This window comes from Ananas comosus, linkage group 19 (assembly GCF_001540865.1).
Source record: "Ananas comosus cultivar F153 linkage group 19, ASM154086v1, whole genome shotgun sequence".
In the NCBI taxonomy this organism is placed as follows: domain Eukaryota; kingdom Viridiplantae; phylum Streptophyta; class Magnoliopsida; order Poales; family Bromeliaceae; genus Ananas; species Ananas comosus.
Window position 1 is genome coordinate 2453717 of NC_033639.1, and position 20611 is coordinate 2474327.

The 20611-nt window shown below is 46.2% G+C and overlaps 1 long non-coding RNA gene across 1 annotated transcript; it reads right to left on the reverse strand.

Moving 5' to 3' along the window:
* On the reverse strand, window positions 1714–4288 carry LOC109724571. The gene is made up of 2 exons (XR_002219966.1): window positions 3823–4288; window positions 1714–1932 (listed from the first exon to the last, which is right to left on the reverse strand). It is a non-coding gene; the product is annotated as an uncharacterized LOC109724571 (long non-coding RNA).

Here is a 20611-nt window from a genome sequence, read left to right on the forward strand (position 1 = left end):
GTAAAGAAAGCCAAAGTAAAGTAAAGAACAAGCATGCATGCATTTTAATATTGCTTTGACATATGTCTCCATTGACGGTTTTCTTGCATGCATAGTATTAGTTGCATTAGTTGGTTTGGATACTTTTCTTTATTGAAATACTTATGCCTAAATAGACCTAGTCGGTAAGTCGGCCAAGTCGGTTGCCGAACGCACTGGGAACTTTATTTAGTTCTCACACCATTAACCCTGCAAATTCTTGTGCGAGCGGGGCGGCGGAGGATCGGGGCAAGGGTATCGTGTCATAGTTAGTAGCCACCGAGACTTATGCATTTTTAGTCATTCCTTTTGAACATGTATCAACTTTTTTTTGTTGATTTAGAGAAATGTAAAGTTGTAAACAATCATGTGTTTTGGTAGAATGATTAAGTTGTATAAGAATTATGGTTGAATGGAAAAAAATGTAATAGTTTTAGTTCACTTGTATTTGGTTTAAATTTAATCAAATATCATGTATGGTTGTATGTTTTAGTATAGAGCTTTCGCTTCCGTTGTTGCTTGCCCTCGTGCAAGTCTTGTATAATTGCAAATCTCTTTGTTGTTTGCTTAATTATACTTGTTGCTAGAGCCTCGGGTGGACATGGGAGGCTCTGTCCCTTCGGCGTCTGTTGACGTGGCTCGAAGGTGCTCTCAAATTGGCTGGGGTTGTTTCTTGAGAGGTTGCCGTGATTGCATAAACATCCTTCTATCGAAAACTTGTCCCACTCTGCGCTGTGTACCGGTTCATGGGTTTGTGTACCGGTACCCCGCCTACGAAACGCCTAACCCGAGCCTCGGGTTTGCTGGGAAATGGTCTGTGTACGCGGTACGCAACCACGTACCGGTACAGCCGTCAACCCCGTACCGGTACAGCAAGCGAACTCCGTACCTGTACACGGCCTGCTGAAGGCTACCCGAGCAGCTGATCGAGTATCCAACTTTTTGGATTTTGGTACCCAGGTTTTAAATCCTATAAGTTACAACTCGCAACCACGGAACACTTAACGTACCAACCAAACGTCAACATAGAAGTTCAAGTACATCCACAAGAGTAGTATCAAACAACTCGAAACCAATCGATAGATCAAATGGTTTACTGGCTATTGGGACATGACATTTGCATCGGGTGGCCTTTCATTTGGTACTTTTTCACGGCTTCCCAAGGGAGTGCTATAGAGTCACTGCTATGTCAGTCCAAGTGCATACCTCTCGCAAAGTACCTTGCATCTCCACATGAAACATTCTCTCCCGTATCGACACGCGTTGCTAATGGCACAGATACACACCGGAAAGCGAGTGCTCTATCAAGAATCCTCACTGGTCTGTGCTGCGATGCCCGAGTCGCGATCCACGCTCTGGCACACCTCGTATCTCGTCGCCTCCTAGAGAATAGCGTCTGGCTCAGACCTCAGCTATCTTCCATAGTGTCTCCTAGTGGGCCTTACGGTCGCCTTGTCCTCTGACCGACTCTGTCACAGCCCGCGACCACCCGCCTATTTGGCCGAGGTCGCGGCGCCGACAGTGCCGAACGGACAGGGTTTCCCCTGTACTACGGACAGAGTCTCCCCTGTACGTTCAAGGCAACGCAATCAATACAATACGAGGGTTCCAACCAGGAACTGATATCAATCAAGATTGCATAATGGAAGGTATCAAACAACATAAACACATCCTAAGTTATTACATTCATTCACATTCACGCATTTTACATCTCAATTCTCAATTGCTTTAACTTCCAAATACAATCTAAGTAGTACATCGTTTACTTATTACAATTTGATACATTCGCTTTCTTTTCATTTCCTTTACCCCTAAGCTTTGTAGACGGGTACTGCTAGCTCTGGTCTCCGGGGTAGGGCGCTATCTACGGAGCTACGCCCTTTCCTCACGCCGCCGCGCTGCTCACGTACGAACCTGTAAAACCCCAAAACAACGTGGGGTGAGAACCAACTCCATGGTTCCTAGTGGGTACGGCCACCCAAGGGAAAAGCTCGACCGACAGGTTCAAAGGAGGCAACTGCAGGTTAGTTTAATAAACAGATAGATAGATATTTTGACTATGCAATTAATAGAACCATACCTTGCCTCGCAATTGTAACAATGCTATGCAATATGCAATACCTGTAAATCATGCAAGTAGATTACTTGATCTACTTTATATCATTAACCATACTTTACTTGTAGCCGTTCTTTTCTTTATTAGCTATTCACGTTCGTTAGTTATTCTTTATTCTTTACTCTTTGTCTTATTGTGCTCACTGGCGATTCTTTCCTAAGGTTATTTTACCTTAGCCATCTATGCCACTCGACTCGGTCTCGAGTCAATCAACTGCGGATAGTCCGCACTCTGTCCGGCTCAAGGTGAAGGACCTCTCACTTACACCTCAGCCTTCAGTCTACAAACATCTCCCCAACGGGTCGCCCAGAGCTGCGTACACCCGTGGTTAGGGATCTTTCCGGTGGGAAGGGGATTATACCACAAACTCAACCCGCGGCCTAAGACCCCCGATAGGGAAGGGGACATGCCACACTCAACCCTAGCAAAGCACGATTCTGCCGACGGGAGGGGGAACCTGCCACACTCGACCCGCGGCCTCGAATCAGCCTCAAGCTCATCCTCGAAGTTCGTCCAGTGGGAGGGGACCCTGTCACACTCAACCCACTGCTCTAGAACTGTCGAGTTCACAATCCTAAGATTCCGGAATCTATTTCCCAAGCCTCTAGGGTAATCTCAAACCCTATGATATCGACCTATCTAGGTCCAATGCACTTTCCATCCTAGGTCTACCCGACTCTAGGTTTAACGCCCTTATAACATAACCAATGTTCTTTAAACTAGGTTAATACCTCTCTACCTAGGTTTTTATTAACCCTAGGTTCAACAACACTAGAATCAATGTCAACCTATGTTCATGACGCTAGGTTAATGCCACTCGATCTAGCCTAGGTTCACGACACTAGGTTCAACATCAATCTTATTCATCCTAGGTTCTTGACCCTAGGTTCATATTCGACCTATGTTAATTACACTAGGTTCGGCGCCACTCGATCTAGTTGGCCCTACTTGTCCACATCGAGTTTCTATAATCATATATACTCTAGCATGCATTCTATGATGCCGACATGCATCTACATTTAACATAGCCTACATTATCATCGTGCATGTTATACATGTATAGCTTTTCTCATCATGTTAATAAGCATTATCCTCTCGCATGCATTTTCATAAGGTCAATATGCTCTTGTCATCTAACTTGTATTCACATGATGCACTTATGCATTTTATCCAACCGCACTTACATGCTCTATTATGAGTTGACATGAACTAGCACTTGCATATAATTCCAACGCATCAACATGCCATTAGCAACTAGCATAATTACTATCATTTAGTACATGCATCTTAACTAACATGCTCACATAATGTTACATGCACCTAGCATACATTCCAATGCACAAATATATCGCTTGTATCTAGTTACTAGCATATACTTCCCAATGCATTATTATGCAATCATCACTAAACATTACCCAACATGATCTCATAACTCATAAGGTTAACAATAGGTTAACATTCATTTATATGCTCATGTTCTCTAATACATGTCAACATGAATCTCATAATGCTAAATGCCCCAAGCATGTATTTCACTAAGCATACATACTAATATGCAAATTACCAACTAGCATGCATTTATACAATGCAAATATGCCCGTATGCACATACATATATGCATCAACCAAAAATCCATATTTCGCTTTGACATGTGGGGCGACCAAGTCGCTTCGGTAAGCACAACCCACCTTAACACGCGTTCCGATTGCTTGTCGACACTTGCAATCGGCCGCCCGCGGCACCCGGCACCCGGTTTGGCCCGATCTCACAATTGCGGTCCAAGAGCGCGCCGCTTCGCTGTTTCAAGTGTAGAAGCTCTTCGCCACGCTAACACGATGCCTCAAATCCATTTCCATGATTTTACGACGTCGCCTCGGCCCTCCCGGCGGACCCGAAGCCTAAACGTCCGTTTCTTTAATAACTTCGCAACGGCTCGTCGGATTGCCGAACCGTCTTCGCCAACGCGTTTCGTTACCTAGCAATTAGGTTTACGGATGGTCAAATTAGATCAAACCCTCATATTTTGAAAATTAGCATTTTGGACCCTAGGTTTCACCTATTGCAAGAAATCATTAAATTGATCCATGATTTAAGCAACAATCATCTATTTAGCATCATAGGATTCCACTAAATCCATTTATAAGGTATTTAAACCAACCATTAAAGATCTACCATTAAAGGCTAGCAAAAGCTTACCTCTCAAGCTTGCCCTCAAGGTGGAGAAGATGATGATGAAGACAATGAATCCTCTCTTGGCTTCAATCTCCACCAAAATCCTCTTCTTTGGGAGAGATTTAGAGAGAGAAAGAGAGGGTTTTCTTTTCTCCTTCCATGCGTGTGTGTGTTGTGTGCGTGTGATGTGTTCGGCTGGGAGGAAGAAGAAGCAAAGGGGATTTAATCCCTTTTTACCATTTTGCCCTCAACTACACACTATTCATTACGGGCAGCTTGAAATCTGATAAATTTCGTTGGAGCCCTTCTGAATGTCCGATTGAGCTCAAATTTGACAGGCATATTCGGTTTTACTTAATAAGTCCAAAGAAATTTTAATATTTCTGTTTCGACCCCATTTGGTCACTGAAAACTGTACCGAACTGTAATCTTTATCAGATAGCTTTCGGATTTTATTTCTCACTCTACGGGTGTCAGAAAAATATGAAACTTTAAGTCTAGCCTCATTAAAATATTTCTGACATCCCCGCCAATTTTCATAATTTTCTGAGACTGTGCATTTTCTGCTAATTTATCTGTCCCATTTCCAACAGAAAATTCTAAATCTCCTGTTTTCGCTCCGATTTCAGCACAGGTCATTCCCAACCTATATTTCACTTCTCTAAATCCAATAAAAATAGTATCTCATACTATTTTTATTTATTTTTATTTTTATATTTAAAACCCGGTATGTTACATTCCACCGCAACCTCACCGGAACCATTTAAACGTACACCGTAACTTCATAATTTTATAAGTTCGGTATGTTATAGCCGATCTCCCCACTAGGTCCAAGCGGGCAAAGTAACGACAGATAGATAGATATATATCTAAAGCTGTAAAGACATAATAGGAAAACTATGCTACTATGCCCATAATCATGTATAATGAATGCATGCATCATTTAGTAAAGGTTTACTATCATGCTAACAAATTCGATCCATATTCGATAAGCAATGTTCAATGACATTATTAACTTTTCATTTATCCAATCTGTGGCAAAACCCTTGGGTTGCCTACGACTCACATATCCATCCCATAGGGTAAGGAGACTCCATGTGTCCCCAAACCCGGGACTGTCTACGGACATCAACTCTGTCCTATCGCCCGACACTCCGGAGTACTCGACGACCAAATCTCTCCATGTGAGGATATGGATGGCTTTACCATCCCGAATAACAGACCGTGAGCTTGATCTATCCTCTCCACGTGAGGATACCCTACGAACTAGGGCCAACATTTCTTTCAGAATTCACCTATTCCGACATCCATGCATAGTTACTTAGCTATACTAAGTTCATTGTTCACGAGTCATTTTCTAGGGAATCCACCTATCCCTGAGTTCTCAAACCTCTAGTGTCAAATACACTATATTAGGTGCCACTCGTTCTTACATATTTAGATGCCACTCTCTATGTCACTAAATAACCACCGAGTCCATCTCTTTTCTTTAGCACTATAGGATCCATGTTCCGACTCAATCTTTACCTATCCATTTCACCAAGTATTCCATGTACACTAGGTTAACATTTAGAAGAGTAAGGAAAAGATACTATAATGCAATCCTACAATGCAACATACAAGAGATGAAAATCATGTATTTCTAAGACATAGGAAAGAGTTCGGTTGCTTTGGGATGACACCCCTACCTTTTCTCGAAGTAGAGGTTCTAGAAACACTTCTCGGCGTTCTTTACGGCGTCGTCTTGGCCTTCTTGGTCCAAAATGAAGCTCTATCGACATTATTTTGCCGATAACCTTTCACCCGCTTGACGAATCAAAAATTCGACTTCGCCTCTGCGTTTAGACACCTAGCAATTAGGTTTAGATGCCCTCAAATGAGATCAATCCTCATTATTTAAGAAATCCCCAATTTGGAGCCCTAGGTTTGCACCTATAGCAAAGCACTCCTTCCAAACCCTACATTCTAGCTTCAATCCACCCTTAATGGTTCTAGAGGTTCATTTGACCTCATCTCAAAAGCCAAAACCCAAGAACCCTAAGTTCTATCATGCTAGGGTTGAGAAGCTTACCTCTAGGTTAGCTCTAATGGAGTGGAGAGGAAGAGGAAGATGCTCCAAGCCTTCTCTAGCTTGCTCTCCTTCTTCCCTTTCTTCTTCTCCTTCCTCTGTTCTTCTTCTTCTTCTCTTTTCTTTCTTCTTCTCTTTTCCTTCTAGAGAGAGAGAGAGGGAGAGAAATGAGAGATGGGAGGGAAATAAGAGAGGGAGAGAGAGCCGTTTGCTCTCTACACTCTCTAACTAAGGCATAATTGCATAAAAGCCCCTCCACTTTACCTCTTTCAAACTGCTCTGCCTGGGCAGTTTTCGTGCGGAGGGACCGGTCCCTCGTCTGGGAGATCGGTCCCCGAGAGCAACCTCTGCGGGAGGAAGGCTCTCTGCCAGCCTTCACGCATGCGGGAACCGGTCCCTGCCCGAGAGACCGGACCCTTAGAGACCGGTCCTTGCCTGAGAGACCGGTTCCCGAGAGTAGAATTCTCAGGACTTAGCCAAATTTCCTCTGTCTCGCTGGTTTCGCTTATAGGGATCGGTCCCTCTGGCCTGGGACCGGTTGCATCAAGCATCCCCGCAACCATCAGCTACGAGGACTGGTCCATCCCTGCTAGGGACCGGTCCCCGAGAGCAAACCCTGCCAAGTGTAGATTCTTGCATCATTTGCTCTCGCGGACTCGACTCTAAAGCACTTTTCGTGTTTTGGACATCTTTAGCTTCTTTGAAGGATACCCACTCGACAATTAGTCGATTCAGAGCGAAGTTCAACTCTCGGATTTCGAGAATTCACTTCCTTACATCCTTGCCTTCTTAAAAGGTGTTTCGTCCTCGAAACTAACTCAATTATCAACTTTAACTTAAATCCATACCTTACTCCTCAAATAGATGAGGGTGGTTCTTTCTCATCAGATCCTCGAGTTCCCAGGTGGCCTTGCGATCATCGTGATTGCTCCACCGAACCTTTACATAGGGAATCTCGCGATTTCGCAGCTTTCGCACTTCTCGGGCGATAATTGCCATCGAAAACTCTTCATAGCTCAAGTTCTCTTGAAGTTCCGGCGGTTCATATAGTATCGCGTGCTCCGGATCATGGATATATTTGCGGAGATTGGAGACATGGAACACATTGTGCACATCCGCGAGCTTCGGCGGTAGGGCGAGCCAATAAGCCACCGTGCCAACTCGCTCCAATATCTCATAGGGTCCAATGTACCGGGGACTTAGTTTTCTCCGAACTCCGAATCGCTTTACACCCCTCATGGATGAGATCTTCAAGAACACGCGGTCGCCTACCGCAAATTCTATATCACGACGGCGCCTATCCGCATAGCTTTTCTGTCTCGACTGCGCCGTGAGCAATCGCTTGCGAGCAAGGCGGACTTTCTCCTCCGCTTCCCGCAGATCATCAGGGCCGAACTCTGTATGCTCACCCACATCGCTCCAGTATATAGGAGACCGACACTTCTTCTCGTAAAGGGCCTCAAACGGTGCCATCTCTATACTAGCATGATAACTATTGTTGTAGGCGAACTCGACCATCGGCAGATGATCGCACCAACTCCCTTTATAGTCGATGACACACGCCCACAGCATATCCTCGAGAGTTTGAATGGTCCTTCCTGTTTGCCCATCTGTCTAAGAATGGAATTATATACTAAAATCGAGCCGTGTGCCAAGGGCTTCCTGCAGATTCTTCCAGAAGTGTGAAGTGAACTGGGGGTTACGATCCAACACGATCAACTTCGACACCCCATGCAGTCTCACTATCTCGTCAAGATATACATGCGCCAGTTTGTCACCTGCCCACGTGGTGTGGATCGGCAAGAAGTGAGCCGACTTCGTCAATTGGTCCACAATTACCCAAATTGCATCGTGGCCGCCCGTTGAGCGAGGCAAGCCGACCACGAAGTCCATCGATATATCTTCCCATATCCAAAAGGGAATTGGTAGGCTTTGAAGCTTACCCGCTGGAAATCGACTCTCTGCTTTTACTTGTTGGCATATTAAGCACTTAGCCACGAAGCGTCCAATATCACTTTTCATTCCTGGCCACCAATAAAGTGCTCTCAACTCATGATACATCTTGGTGCCACCCGGGTGATCGCAATAAGGCGGCCGGTGTGCTTCTTGCAAAATCAGCGCGCGAAGCTCTTCATTCTTGGGCACACACCATCGATTTCGGAATCGAAGTGCACCATCGGCGTCTACCATGAAATCGCCGCCACGACCACTCTCGATGTCGCGCCGCACCTTTTGGAGTTCTGGATCCGCAGATTGTAGGTTTTTGATCCTTCTCAACAAGGTCGGTTGGACAACGAGTGTCATCAACTGGGCCGAAATCTCGGGAGCAACCACTTCAAGGTTCATTCACTCCATGTCCAGCCATAGGGGTGTTTGATTTGTAACCCACATAGTGAGGTTGTTCGCTGATTTTCTGCTCAGCGTATCCGCGACCACATTCGCTTTTTCGGGGTGGTAAAGGATATCCACATCGTAATCCTTTAACAGTTCCAACCACCGCCGTTGTCTCATGTTGAGCTCTTTCTGCGTGAACAGATATTTCAGGCTCTTGTGGTCGGTATAGATCTCACAATGGGCACCGTATAGGTAGTGCCTCCACAGTTTCAAGGCGAAGATCACCGCTGCCAGCTCCAAATCATGGATGGGGTAGTTCTTCTCATAGCTCTTCAGCTGGCGAGATGCATAAGCAATTACCTTCCCGCCCTGCATCAAAACACACCCCAATCCTCGATAGGAAGCGTCGCTGTAGACCACAAAGTCTTCGCCTTGCACCGGTAGAGCGAGCACCGAAATCGAAATCAATCTTTCCTTCAACTCTTTGAAACTCCGGTCGCACTCCTCGCTCCACACGAACTTGGTGCCTTTTTGAGTCAAACGGGTAAGGGGAATTACTATCTTCGAGAATCCCTTCACGAACCGTCTATAGTAGCCCGCTAAACCCACGAAGCTTCGAACCTCCGTGACATTCGTCGGGCACGGCCAATCCTTGATTGCCTCAACTTTCCTCGGGTCTACTGAAACTCCACCTGGGGAAATCACATGCCCTAGAAATGCAACTTCATGGAGCCGGAAGTCACACTTCTTCAGCTTAGCATATAGCTTCTCCTCTCGAAGGACTTGAAGTACTATCCTCAAATGCTCGGTATGTTCCCTGTCACTGTGAGAATAGACCAATATGTCGTCTATGAAGGCCACGAAAAATCGGTCCAAATACTTCTTGAAGAGACGGTTCATCAAATCCATGAATGCCGCCGGGGCATTCGTAAGCCCGAATGGCATGACCGTGAATTCATAGTGTCCATACCGCGTGCGGAATGCGGTCTTCTGCACATTTTTCGGCTTGATCTTCAATTGGTGATAGCCGGACTGTAAATCTATTTTCGAGTACACGCACGACCTCTGTAATTGGTCGAACAAATCATCAATTCAGGAAAGTGGGTACTTATTCTTGATCGTGACCTTGTTCAACTCTCGATAATCCACGCAGAATCGAAACGATCTGTCCTTCTTTCTTACAAACAACACCGGGGCTCCCCACGGTGAAACACTTGGTCGGATGAACTGTTTGTCGAGAAGGTCTTGCAACTGACTCCTCAATTCTTTCAGTTCCGCCGGCGCCATTCGGTACGGAGCCTTTGAGATCGGTGCGGTTTCGGGAATCAAGTCTATAACGAACTCGATCTCTCGATCCGGTGGTATCCCCGGCAATTCTTCGGGAAATACATCTTGGAACTCCCACACCACCGACAACTCCTCCAATGTTAGAGCTACTCGATCCACTTCTACCACCATTGCCAAGAACGCTACGCAACCGCTGTTGACCAACTTTCTTACTCTCGTCGCCGACACCGTGGCGGCGAAGCATGAGCTCTGACAAGCCCGATAAGTGAACTCCTTTTGTCTTGGCTCACGAAACGTGATCACTCTGCTCTTACAGTCGATCGTTGCGTGATACATTGAGAGCCAGTCTATGCCTAGTATGACATCGAACTCTTTAAGGTTCTTGAGCTCTAGCATCCTGATGGGCATTATCCAGTCGCCTACTTGCATTGGACACGATGAACATTCCGTGTAGGTGTTAAACGTCGACCCAAGGCCCTCAACTCGCCACTTGTCACTCGCCTCTATGAGTATGTCATGCATGCGTGTGAATGATCTACTGATAAATGAATACGTGGCCCCTGTATCAAACATAGCTCTGGAGCGAACTCCGTTAATTAAAACCATATCTGCCACAAGGCGATGCTCCTCCGTCCCCGCAGGCTCATCAGCTTGGACCTGAGCGGCGAATACCTGACCGCTCGGGGCCGATCGCGCCATCTTGTGCTGGCGCGACATCATTGCCCATCCTGCCGACACAGCCGTTGGTGGAACTCCTCTATAGGGGGCCGAAATCGCCGGCGCCGATGCAGTCGATGGGGCAGGTGGGGCTCCTCCTCCCGGGCAATCCGGTATGAAATGCCCCGGTTGCCCACACTTGTAGCACCTGCCTTGGCGCTGCTCACAACGCGACACCAGGTGGTCTCCACCACATATGACACACCGTCGCGCTCCACGGCTCTTTTGCTGAGTCTGCGTATACTTCGGGAGCTTTTTGGAACTTGTGTGCCCTCCCGAACCGGCGCTTCTTGCCTTTGCCCTTAGACTCGGCTAGCATCTCGTGCTTCTCTCAAACATGGGCGTCACCGTGTTCTGCCCAAAGTGCTCGATCGAAGACCTCCACAAAGGTCGTGAGTTTAAGTATTTGCACGGCATTATAGATCCCCGGCCGAAGTCCTTGCAAAAACCAATCGGCTTGGTCCCGATCATCTTTCACAACATCCGGGACACAGTCTATGAGGTGGGAGAACTCCTGCTCATACTACGCTACTGAGCGGTCCCTCTGCTCCAACTTGCAGAACTTCTCCAGGAGCTTCCGCTTCAGCGTGTCGGGAAAGTAGTTGGCGAACATCGCCCTCTTGAACTCCTCCCACAGTATCGGTGGAAGATCAGAAGGCCGATCTCGCTTCACGCGCTTCCACCACAACTTCGCCGTCTTCTCTAAGCAGTGGGTGGCAAGATACACCTTATCCCTCTCTAAGGTCTGCAAATCCTCAAAAATCGTTTCCATCGAGTCAATCCATGACTCGACCATCGCTGGTTCTACCTTCTCCTGTAACGACCCAGCCCACTAGCAATAATAACTCGTTGGGCCCAGCCAACAGCCCAAAATGCTTAAGCCCACTTATTATTACTACTGTCTAAGTCTATTATATACCCAATCACATCCCCATTCCTATCCGATGTAGGGTTATTGGAGTGTGACAGACTCCCCCCATTAAGGCCCTAACGTCCTTGTCAGTCCAATCATGCACACAGCCCAAGATCACCAGGTGATGTGAGACTCGTCTCGCTAGCCTGTCATCCAGACCCTGGCTCAGCCGAGACTCGCCACACATGTCCAGCTGGTGAACCGGCTCTGATACCAAATGTAACGACCCAGCCCACTAGCAATAATAACTCGTTAGGCCCAGCCAACAGCCCAAAATACTTAAGCACAGTTATTATTACTAGTGTCTAAGTCTATTATATACCCAATCACATCCCCATTCTTATCCAATGTAGGGTTATTGGGGTGTGACATCTCCCCTTCGAAGATTGGCGGGTTGAACTTGTTAAACTTGATAAGAGCCGCCAACGGACGCTCTCCTTCCACGTCTTCGGCCGCCACATCGGGTGTCGCCGATCCCGACAACGCCTGAGGAACATTTGCCGGTGGTGGACGTGCCGTCACCGGAACCGCCGCAATACCCTCGCCCGCAGTCGCTTCTGGTACGTGCACCGAGGGTGCTGGCGGACCACCGCCTTCAGTCACCGTCGCGGCCGCCGCTGCAATCTGCCGCTCCAAGAGCTCCTGGAGCCGCTCGAATCGGGTCTCTTAGCGCTGCACCACATCGATCAATGCGGTCACTTGCGCCCGCAATCGATCCATCTCGTTCGGTTCGGCCGGCTCGAGCACCTCAGGAGTCGGTGCCGGAACTGATCTACGCATGTAGCATCTCTTCGGTGCCATTAGCTCCTGAAACGCAAACACTTGGTTAATTATCTTAACCCGTTCGTTCCGTCGTAATTACGACACATAACAACTCGTCAACAAAATCGGGCGGAAGCACACAAGTGTACTCATTCTAGTCTCTTGGCGTCATGTCGTCGGCCGCTGACACAACCACCTTAAGTCGAGAACTAATACCACTTGAATCCGTCTCTATTCACAACTAGAGACATATTACCAACTTCGACCCAATCGAATTAACTCCCGCCACCGCCATAGGTTCATGTTCCACTCATGCACCTATAGCCTTAGGGTTTCCAACCTAGGGTCTCCTAGGTCATCCTAGACTTTCTCTCTTTACTTGCTCTTAATGCTCTGATACCAAACAACTGTCACGCCCCCGCCCCGAAACCCCTACCCATTTGGCACGGTTCGGGCGCGGCGAACGGACGCTGAACGGACAGCACCTCCCATGTCCGCCCAAGGCTCAGCAACAGATCGAGTACAAGAATTTACCCAGGATTTAAATTCTATAAGTACACAATCAACGGGGCACAAACAGTGCCAACAACGACAACATAGAAGAGCAAGTGAAATAAAGAGAGATTTTTATTAGCTATTACATCACATTTGCATTCTTTGTTTTACATTTTCTTTCCCAAAATGATTACATTTTTGTCAAGTACATAGCTCTCTAATGTCCTCACCTACATGAATCTCTCTCAAATACATAGGCGTGCTAATGCAAAAAGGAAAGCTACTACTCTACCAAGAATCCTCATTGGTCGGGCACGATGCCCTTGCGGCGATCCTCGTTGGGCAAACCTGTACTTAGCCCTAGAAATAGAGTGGGGTGAGAATTATCTTCCATAGTTTCCAGTGGGCTCGGCCGCCGACTCCGCCGATCTCCCCACTAGGTCCAATCGGGCAAAGTAACGACAGATAGATTGATAGATAGATAAATATCTAAAGCTGAAAAGACATAATAGGAAAACTATACTACTATGCCCATAATCATGTATAATGAATGTATGCATCATTTAGTAAAGGTTTACTATCATGCTAACAAATTCGATTCATGTTCGATAAGCAATGTTCAATGACATTATTAACTTTTCATTTATCCAATCTGTGGCAAAACCTTTGGGTTGCCTACGACTCACATATCCATCCCGTAGGGTAAGGAGACTCCATGTGTCCCCAAATCCGGGACTGTCTGCGGACATCAACTCTGTCCTATGGCCCGACACTACGGAGTACTCGATGACCAATCCGCTCAATGTGAGGATATGGATGGCTTTACCATTCCGAATAACAGACCGTGAGCTTGATCTATCCTCTCGACGTGAGGATACCCTACGAACTAGGGCCAACATTTCTTTCGAAACTCACCTATTCCGACATCCATGCATAGTTACTTAGCTATACTAAGTTCATTGTTCACGAGTCATTTCCTAGGGAATCCACCTATCCCTGAGTTCTCAAACCTCTAATATCAAATACACTATATTAGGTGCCACTCGTTCTATTCTTTACACATTTAGATGCCACTCTCTATGTCACTAAATAACCATCGAGTCCATTTCTTTTCTTTAGCACTATAGGATCTATGTTCCGACCTAATCCTTACCTATCTATTTCGCCAAGTATTCCATGTACACTAGGTTAACATTTAAAAGCATAAGGAAAAGGTACTACAATGCAATCCTACAATGCAACATGCAAGAGATGAAAATTATGTATTTCTAAGACATAAGAAAGAATTCGGTTGCTTCGGGATGACACCCCCCACCTTTTCTCGAAGTAGAGGTTCTAGAAACACTTCTCGGCGTTCTTTACGACGTCGTCTCGGCCTTCTTGGTCCAAAACGAAGCTCTATCAGCCTTATTTTGCCGATAACCTTTCACCCGCTCGACGAATTGAAAATCCGACTTCGCCCCCGCGTTTAGACACCTAGCAATTAGGTTTAGATGCCCTCAAATGAGATCAATCCTCATTATTTAAGAAATCCCTAATTTGGAGCCCTAGGTTTGCACCTATAGCAAACCACTCCTTCCAAACCCTAGATTCTAGCTTCAATCCACCCTTAATGGTGCTAGAAGTCCATTTGACCTCATCTCAAAAGCCAAAACCCAAGAACCCTAAGTTCTACCTTGCTAGGTTTGAGAAGCTTACCTCTAGGTTAGCTCCAATGGAGAGGAGAGGAAGAGGAAGATGCTTCAAGCCTTCTCTAGCTTGCTCTCCTTCTTCTCTTTCTTCTTCTCATTCCTCCTTTCTCTTTCTTCTTCTCATTCCTCCTTTTTTTTTCTTCTTCTAGAGAGAGAGAAAGGGAGAGAAATGAGAGGAGGAGAGAAATGAGAGATGCGAGAGAAATGAGAAAGGGAGAGAGAGCCCTCTCTTTCTTCTTCTCATTCCTCCTTTCTCTTTCTTCTTCTTTTTCTTCTTTTTCTTTTTCTTTTTCTTTTTCTTCTTTTTCTTTTTCTTCTTCTACTTTCTTTCTTCTTCTCTTTTCCTTCTAGAGAGAGAGAAAGGGAGAGAAATGAGAGATGGGAGGAAAATGAGAGAGAGAAAGGGAGAGAAATGAGAGATGGGAGGAAAATGAGAGAGGGAGAGAGAGCCCTTTGCTCTCTACACTCTCTAACTAAGGCATAATTGCATAAAAGCCTCTCCACTTTACCTCTTTCAAACTGCTCTGCCTGGGCAGTTTTCGCGCGGAGGGACCGGTCCCTCGTCGAGGAGACCGATCCCCGAGAGCAATCTTTGGGGGAGGAAGGCTCTCTGCCAGCCTTCACGCGTACAGGAACCGATCCTTGCCCGAGAGACCGGACCCTGAGAGACCGGTCCTTGCCTGAGATACCGGTTCCCGAGAGTAGATTTCTCAGGACTTAGCTAAATTTCTTCTGTCTCGCTGGTTTCGCTTACGGGGACCGCTCCCTCTGGCCAGGGACCGGTTGCATCAAGCATCCCCGCAATCATCAGCTACGGGGACCGGTCCTTCCCTGCCAGGGACCAGTCCCCGAGAGCAAACCCTGCCAAGTGTAGATTCTTGCATCATTTGCTCTCGCGGACTCGACTCCAAAGCACTTTTCGTGTTTTGGACATCTTTAGCTTCTCCGAAGGATATCCACTCGACAATTAGTCGATTCAGAGCGAAGTTCAACTCTCGAATTTTGAGAATTCACTTCCTTACAGGATTACTCGTCAAACCCCATTACTCAATCATATGTCTCATATGATTAACAACTAATATGGTAACTCATTTCCATAAAATCACATTGCCTTGGCCAAGGACTTTTATATCTTGTAAAACAGATTACATAGGACAATTACCTCTCTACCGAGGGTGATAGATTTCATCTTGACACACACCTACCTCCACGTATGACCCACTGCAGCCAACATGTGTTGACTTAACCCATGATTAGGGTATAAGTATTTACACAGTCAAACTACAATAACCCACACGTAAGATAACCGTGGTGCCTCAGGTCAAAGATCACTCACAATACTACAGTATGGAACAATTCACTAACGAGTGAGTAGACATCCATGTGATTGTTTATAGTTGGTCACGCTCAGTGAAATTGTTCTCCAACATTCACCTGTATGCTTACTCTAGTGTCACCACACTAATGACTTGAGACTCGTCATCCCATAAGGGAAGTACAGCATACATTAATCTATCCGGATTTACTACCACCCTCGTGATAATCCTATGATCATGAGCATTTAAGAATTAATTACAGAAGAATATATGTCTCAAATTTCTAACTTCTTAGAAAGTTAATTCTTCTACTATTAATTCTATGGACGATTCATAAATATGCATTTGGAAATAATATGAATGAAGAATGCCAGATTTGATCATAAAAGAAAAGTACACTGATATTATCCCTTTAAGTTATGACAGAGATTGGCTTATAGGGCATATAACTAACATATTTAATGCAACTAATCACTGCATGTACATAAAGATTGACGAACTTTGTAATAAGTCGGAAAATTAGAAAATTTATTGCATCCTGCTCAACTTTTTGAATATTATCTCTTCGGGGTAGTTGCGACGACGCTCAATAAATACCCCAGGCTTCTCAACCGGTGTAGGGACTGTTAAGTCTTGTGTGTTGGCAAGTTTCGTGAGGTGAGTCGGAGTCTTGAAGAATCGGTGAGTGTCGTCGAAGATTGAAGAATTCAAGATTTCGAAGAATTTGGAAAGTAGCTCACAATGTGAATCACGACGTAAAGGTAATGTGTTAATTCATGTTATGGTGATTCATACTTAGTTATAGGCATTAGAATCATTGTTATCAATGTTTAGCTGATTAGAAAGTGCTTCGGAACTCTGCGGAACCCGAAACAGTGCAAAGTGTGAAAAATGCACTGTGTACCGGTACAGCAATTGACCCGTACCGGTACAGCCATCACTTTGGCTTCGCAAATTCTTGTTCCGTCATTGTGTAATCGGTGACAGCCTTTCGTGTACCGGTACACTATGTAAAATAGTGAAAACTTTCTAATCCGACTCCGTTTGATTCTAAAGTCTATAAATAAGCTATTGGGGTTCTCTAACTGAGTAAGGATCACGAAAATACATGTTTGAGTAACCCTAGAGGCTCGGATTTCATCTAAAACCTATTTTCTACATACTAGCCTCTTTTAGGTCAAATCGAGATTTTGGATTTTGATATCAATATGTTGATTTGATCTTCGCTTCGCATGGAGATCTATTTCCTGGTTTTCATCGATACTCTAAGCGAAGGATCACCATACACATGATGTGTTTCATGATGGCGTCGTGGATTCGGCGTGTTTGACGGCGGTTCGTGGATTCGGATCGTGGGCTTGTGGATTCGAGTGGCGTTCGTGGATTCGGAAGTGTGCGAGGCGTTCGTGGATTCGAACGTGAGGGCGTGGACAACCCAGAGGATTGCGCGAGATTCATAGGAGGTTAAGAGAGGTTGAGTCCGTGGAGTCGGTAATCACCTTGTAATCTTTTCTCTTAGTGAATTATTTTTTTTCGCGTGTTGGTTCTGTGGGTTTTTCTCTAAGTTGGAGTTTTTTCACGTAAATCTCGGTGTGATTTTTATTTTTCGCATTATTTTTATCGCATTGAGATTTGTGGTTTTTGGCTATTACACCTATTCACCCCCCTCTAGGTGATAGATACAATCTAGATAGATCCTTGGACTACCCCAAAACTTTCAATTGGTATCAGAGCGGGATCTAGATGAATTGTTTATCTAATGGCCGAAGGCGGAAACATTAATCGACCACCGCTCTTCGATGGCACAAACTATGCCTGTTGGAAAGTTCGCATGAGAGCTTTTCTAATTGCAATCGATGAGCGCATTTGGCAATCAATCGAATTTGGATGGAAACATCCTATTGAAAAGGTCGAGAATGTTGAAACGCCAAAACCACGGAACAAGTGGACGAAAGATGAAAACGAGGCATCTTCGTTTAACGGCAAGGGCATAAACGCTTTATTTAATGCATTGTCTCAAATGGAGTTTACTCATGTTTCGGCGTATGAAACCGCCAAGGAGATTTGGGATACTCTACAAGTTACGCATGAAGGAACGAGCTTAGTAAAGGTCCAAAAATTACAAATGCTAACAAGCAAGTTTGATTCTATTTGTATGGATGAGAACGAGACCTTTACTAAGTACTATACGCGTCTACAAGACGTTATCAATACATGCGCTAACTTGGGAGAGAAAATTTCGGATTCAAAGGTTGTTAGAAAGATTCTTTGAACTCTTCCGGAATGCTTTCGGGCAAAAGTTGCCACGATTGAAACCGTTAAGCATCCGGACGAGATGAAAGTCGAAGAGTTAGTAGGCGCTTTACAAACGTATAGGATGGAAGTTTGGCCAAAAGGTGCGACCTTGGCGGCGATGTTGGAATGAGCAGAGTCACTCTGACGAAAGGACTTGGAGCCGACAATACATTGGTACAATACTTCGCTTGTGAGAGGTACGGAGTTGAGTTATGCTGGATATTGGTGCTACCCACTAATTCTTTGCGACGGGTGAAGCCGGGTGGTTCGGACTTGCACTACGCATGGATGAGAGTCAGATAACAGCGAGGAGCTCGGAGACCCGGACGATTGCGGGTCTTGCGAGGGAGGTGCCTGTTGGTGTGGACTCGTGGTGAGACGAAAACCAAGTTCATGTCGGTACCCTGTGAGGATTTCCAAGTCATTCTCAGGATGGAGAAATGGTTAAGGCCTTAGTCGTGTGGCAGACGATGGGGCAATGATTATGAAGAATTAGTTTGCGGTCCGTGGTTGGGGTTGCCGCGGAGTTGGGTATTGCGAATGCCCAAGGAACCTGAGTTGTGCAGAGGTGCTTATGGCTCAGGGTGGGGGAGTACACAAGGTGGAGATGTATTCCCGAATATGAACCCTCGACGATGGTGCTTCTCAAAAGGATACGGATTGGGCGGCGAAACACTGGGCGAAAGAGTTTACTTCGTGTATGCTGAGTTTGAAGTCTGACGGGCAGTAGTCTTCGTTGGGAGTAGCTTCGACCAAAGTTGCGGGATTACCAAAGGGCTACTCGATGAACCAGTACTTCTCTCTTGGTAAAGGAAGATTGATAGGGAGATCGATGACTCTTTGGAGTGTGCCCATGATATGGAAAGAGAAGGCATCTTGGTGCGAGAGTAAGGATTGAGGTTGGAACCTTAACTCGCGGAGTAAGGTGAGAGGGCTAGCTTCGAGCAGAACGGTGACAGCGTTGGTGGCTCGAGGTAGCATACATGTATCCATTGGATGGATGACATCGGTTCCGCTTGTGGGAATAGTGAAGGTTGTGGCAGAGCCGGAGCTAGTAGAGCGGAATATGGGGCATTGAGAATGCCGATGAGATCTGAGTGCGCTTGGTTGTGGGAGCGACTCAGAGTGGGGGAGCACGCTTGGTCATTAAGTGTTCCCATGTGCAACGACTCGGTGAAGGAGCTCGTCTATGACAGGAGGTGGGATACAACATATGTGGTAAAAGAGTTCGCTTCGTGGAGCTCAAGTTAGAAGTCTAGGCAGACGAATCCATGGTAGTAACAGCTAGGCGTTGGACTAAGTTGTGAAGGGGACCAAGGATTGCGAGAGAGCTTAGCACTTCTCCTGGTGCGACAAGGCCGGTGTGGAGATCGGTTGCTCTTTACAATGTGCCCACGAGTTGGACGGATGAGGCATCGAAGTTCTGTAAGGGCGGTCCGCGCAGGGTAGCGGCATTGCCGTGGCAGTCAGGCTTGCGGTTCAGACTAAGCAGAGAGTGAACTGAGTTCCGTTCAGCGATCGATCATGAGGGTGGTTTCCCTAGAGTTGGGATATGGCAAATTGCGAGCGAAAAGAGACGAGGTGTCCGATAGGCTTGAACTTGGCCGAACACTTTGATTGCGAATTGAAGTGGAATTCCGCAAGAGCCTAATAAAGAGGGGCTCAAGCGGGTTTGTGGGACAAAGGCTAAAGGTGTCGTGCAACAACAAGTAGTCGAAATGGAAAGCAGTCAGGAGGCATGACAAGGGTCCGTGGTGAAGTCAGTAGAGTAGGAAGTAGTTGAGGCCGGCTAGTCCCGACGAAAGACTTGAAGGCTTGGGGAGACCATGGGGGGAGCTCGACGTTGTGCGATTGTGGAGGCATTGGGGTGGCAAAAGTTGTTTGTGGAGAAGGCACGAGTATGGCATGAGTACCCACAAGAGTTGTACCTATAAAATTCAATAAGACAAATCTTTAATGCAATGGAAGCGAGAGTTCGAGTGGAGGAACTCGCCGCATATGAGGACGGGAGTTCGAGTGGAGGAACTCGCCGTATGTGCGGACGGGAGTCGAGTGGAAGGACTCGCCGTATAAGACTAGGAACGTCAGATCGAGGATCTGTCGTAGGTGCCTAGGGAGAGGCATGTAATCTGATGTTATGGTGAGGGGCAAAGGCGAAGACGAGCAACGTGCTGATTCGCGTGGAGAACTCCAAGACGAGGGACGTTTGGAGTCTAACCCCTAAGTCCAAGGTCGACGGAAATGTGACCTTGAATCCTAGAAGGGAAGTTTAGTCGGAGGACTATTTTCTTGAGAAGGAGTTATAAGGTTGGCTACTGGACTCGTGGAACTTTGGTTAAGTCAGGGCGAAGTGGGCGTTGAGGCCGAGTAGCTCCGATGGAGAAAACCAAGTTATGGAGGAGTGCCAGTACAATCTTGCAATCCGAG